Source organism: Miscanthus floridulus, chromosome 14, assembly GCF_019320115.1.
Source record: "Miscanthus floridulus cultivar M001 chromosome 14, ASM1932011v1, whole genome shotgun sequence".
Taxonomy (NCBI): Eukaryota; Viridiplantae; Streptophyta; class Magnoliopsida; order Poales; family Poaceae; genus Miscanthus; species Miscanthus floridulus.
The window spans coordinates 24,276,606-24,280,931 of record NC_089593.1 but is presented as its reverse complement, the minus strand read 5'-3'; the positions used below and the strand labels follow the sequence as shown (position 1 = coordinate 24,280,931).

General features: G+C 49.0%; 1 pseudogene; it reads right to left on the bottom strand.

Annotated features, from left to right (window-relative positions):
• Positions 1-2,274: 2,274 nt before the first annotated feature.
• LOC136504324 (magnesium-chelatase subunit ChlI, chloroplastic-like) lies at positions 2,275-4,045 on the bottom strand (annotated as a pseudogene).
• Positions 4,046-4,326: the final 281 nt, after the last annotated feature.

Genomic DNA, 4,326 nt, shown 5'->3' with positions numbered 1-4,326 from the left:
AGAAATCCTTAGCCGTGAGACGAATTTATTAAACCTAATTAATTTATTATTAGCACATGTGTACTAATGTGACAGGGCCTACTTAAATAAAGAGAGAGAAGTCGTCTCTTCGTGAGAAGGCGACCAGAGCTCGTGCTCCCAGGCGATCTCGTTGAGCCGAGGTGGGGCCGTTCGTTGGAGTCGTCGTGCGGATCGTCTGTGGGCGTGCGCGAGAGACGAGCATTCCACGCCACAGCCTCTTTCGCGTGTACTTAAACTCAACTTAGATTCGCTTTTTTTTTCATCTAAAATTATATTTTTTTCTCATAAATATCTTCATAATTCCTCTAAGCCATCCAAATTACACCAAAACCATAGGCCACAATCCCTTTCGTCGCGCCCCTTCTGCTGCTCGTGCTCGACCTCCTAGGCGCGTTCGAGGGCGCTGCCGAACCGCCAAGCAAGGGCACCGTCGGGCCATCACGCGCGGGCGCCGCCGGATACACCAGTCGTGAGCTTCGCCGTCCAGTCGCGGGCGTCGTCGGGCCGCCACGCGCGGGCGCCACTGACCGCCCTGCTCAGGCACGCCTGGCATGAACTCCAGATCGAACGCTCCGGACTCCAGATCAACGGCGTTCGGACTCCGACACCGTTCATTACATGCTGCAAAAGTATACACTAGCAACTGATACAGAGATGACACCTCGTCTGCAATTGTCTGATATGTACAGTGATCCTCCCTTGTCTATGGGGTCAGTCAATGATGCTGAATATTTTGGTCCGTAGAAGATCGTAGTATGTGCACATTTAGATGGTTTGAAGGAATTCTGAAAGAATTTGTGAGAAGAAAATACTGTTCTGGATGAAAAAAGAAGCGAATGTTTAAGAACACGCGAACGGAGCCAACGAAGTTTCAGCGTTGAAGCATTTTGACATGGAATAAATTTACTTTGAAGAATTTGTTTTCATCAATTAGCAACACAATATAGAAATGGCATTCATGATTGATCATGGCTACATGCAAACATTAAACGATTTATAGACACTTAAATAGGCAATAGTTGTTTGTGGGTTGTACGAGTCGTCTGTTTAACCGTCTATATTATAAATTTCAAAGCCTTACAGACAGCATGTTGTCTCTCTGTTGTACGTGCCCTCACATTGACGCCTCTTTGATTTCTGTGAACCGTTTTTAACCCTTGACAGAGCTATCAGAGCTATAAAACCTAACATTCTCGATTGAGAAAATCATGCTAAATGTGCATGATAAACTTCAATCTAAGAACATAAATCTTCATGATTACTCAGCATTAATTAATCCAGCAAACAGAACAAGGCAACCAATTATAATCCCAATCGAAATTGAGAGTATGAAATACATAAGTTGTATAATTTGTTGACAAATCTATTAGGAAAAAGTGTTCAGATATCGACATATCATCATATAGAGGCTCACAAACCTATCATTCTCCATTGACAAACCATGAACAAATCAGTACGGAAAAACTTTAAGATGCAAGGCCTTCGATGAGGCATTAGAAAACAGTTGTAAGACAAAAGCAGCTAACTACTGAAGGCTCTGAAGCCAATAAACCTACATTTTCCAGTGACAAAAACATGAGTAAATGGAGCACGACAACTTTAATCTGTGCACATAAAACATTCAAGTGATTAAGCAGTAAATAAAGGTTGCCAAATAAATTAGATCAAAGACAGGGCTCACAAGCCAGAGACTCCCAGCCCAGTTGACAAAGCCAGTACAATTGAGGTATGACAAAACCAATAGCTAACTTCCATAGATAAAATATAAGCTAGAACCAGAAATATAATCTTATCAACACATGAAGTCAGAAACCTAAAAATGAGAGCAATAATTGCCGAATTCTGAAATGCAACAAACAGATTTGTTGTTTGACTGATACAAAAGTACTGAGATGATGAGACCTCAAGCTAATTTTGTAGCTACCTCGAGGTTTCAAAGATCTGTTCACCTTCCTGTTATTCATGGAATCATGCCAAATTACACCTCACTTACACAACACTTGGCTTCATATCAATTAATTTCCTCTTTCATCGATGGGGGAACAACACATATTAATTTTTCAAAATTGTCAACGTCCCAACACCCATTTGCACACTTCCTTACAACCAGAAATACCTTAAAAAATTTGCGAGGCACTAAATGTATTTCAACCTCTACCGCTCCACATCCCCAACTGTCTCAAACAACTGCATATCGGTAGTACGATTGCACAAGGTCAAAACCATGGCTCACGAATACTTAGAAATTCAAACTGATGCACAAGATATATAATACATTATTAGCATCCAATGCTGTAACAATGACTTACAAGGAAGACTGAAATGCAAAGAGCATTATGATGCTCATAGCATGCATTCCAAATGGAAGGGAATGGATTCTACATTATTATGATGCTAGGTGCACAAAATTGATACCAAATTCAAGCTTATCAGAACAGCAGAACCTTATGAGAACAGCAGAACAAGAGGGTTCCCGCCAAAATTTGTGACTAAGGAACATTTACCTCGAGAACAATCTAGCTAAAGACTTCATAAAACTTCTCAATGACGAGCAAACCTGAGTCAATGGATTCGAGCGGATCCTTCCGGAGCCGATGCCTCAAGCAGTTTGGAATGACAGTAGCAATATCCTCGACCGTGACGCTGTCCCTTCCTTTCAATGCAGCCAGCGCCTTGGCAGCCCTGTTAGTCACAATGTCACCTCTGAGTCCATCAACATTCAACTCAGAGCACACCTTGGATATCTTGACGCGGAGGTCATGGTCAATCTGCACTGCGCCAAGGTTACTCCGCGCAGACGTTATCTGCTGCTGAAGCTTCTCCTGCTCCTCATGGTACGACTCACGGAACGTCTTTGGATCCCTATCGAAACGAGCCCTCTCCTCCACGATTTTCACCCTGAGCTCGGCATCCCTGACGGTACCAACCTGGGCGTGCATCCCGAACCGGTCCAGCAGCTGTGGCCTGAGCTCCCCTTCCTCCGGGTTACCAGAGCCGATGAGGATGAAGCGAGCAGGGTGGGATATGGAGATACCCTCCCTCTCCACCGTGTTCCACCCCGACGCAGCGGAATCCAGCAGCACGTCGACGAGGTGGTCGTCCAGCAGGTTGACCTCGTCGACGTACAGTATCCCCCTGTTGGCCTTGGCGAGCAGGCCGGGCTCGAACGCCTTGACGCCCTCGGTGAGCGCCTTCTCGATGTCGATGGTGCCGCAGACGCGGTCCTCGGTGGCGCCGAGGGGCAGGTCGACCATGGTGATCTTGGCGGTGGTGACGGGGAGGCTGGTGTCCCCCCGCAGGACCCGCTCGCGGACCTCGGGGCCCATCACCTCGGGGTCGTCCGGGTCGGAGTTGAAGGGGTCGCCGACGACGACGCGGATGTCCGGGAGCAGGTCGATGAGGGAGCGGACGGTGGTGGACTTGCCCGTGCCCCTGTCGCCCATGATCATCACGCCGCCGATCTTGGGGTCGATGACGTTGAGCAGCAGGCAGAGCTTCATCTCGTCCTGCCCCACGATGGCCGCGAACGGGTACACGGGGCGCTGGCTCTCCTTCGCGGCCGACGCCGTCGCCTCCTGCGCGCAAGCAGAAGCAGACATCGAATGCGGGGTTGCGGAGGAAGGAAGGATTACCGGTTCCTGCCGGCCGGCGGGAATTGGGGAACGGGGGCGTACCTGCTCGGCGGCGGTGGGGGCGGCGACATTGCAGACGGTGAATCGACCGCGGCGGAAGTCCAGCCCCTTCCTGGATGGTTTGAATGCGCCCTGCGAGTAGACCAGGGGGTTGAGGGGGGTGTTGGATTCGGCGCTCGCTGAGGAAACAGAGTGGGAAGGGGAGGGAAATGTAAGATGAGATAACGTTACCTGAGGAAGCTGCAGCGGCGGCGAGGAAGAGTGGGCGGGAGGTGGAGCCCGGGAGGAGGGCCCTCGCGGCGGAAGTGGGGGACAAGGTGGAAGCCATGGCGGGGACGAGAGGAGGAAGGGGCATGGGGCGGTGGTGGTGTGGGTTTGTGTGGAAGGATCGGGGGAGGAGGGGGATAGGGATGGGATAAGCCGGGGGTGGGGACGGGGACGGGGACGGGGACGGGAAGCGATATCGGAGGGATGCTGCGATTGGAGGCTGCTACCTTCTGGATCACTGGATGGATGGTGGCCCGCTTGGCGGTCGGCACCAAGCAATCTATATTGTCTTTGATTTTAGGGCAACATAATGGTTTAAAAAATAAGTATTAAGCAATAAATATTACTATAGTGCTACAATAAAAGATTCATAGAAAGAAACCTATGTTAAGTAAAAAACACTTAT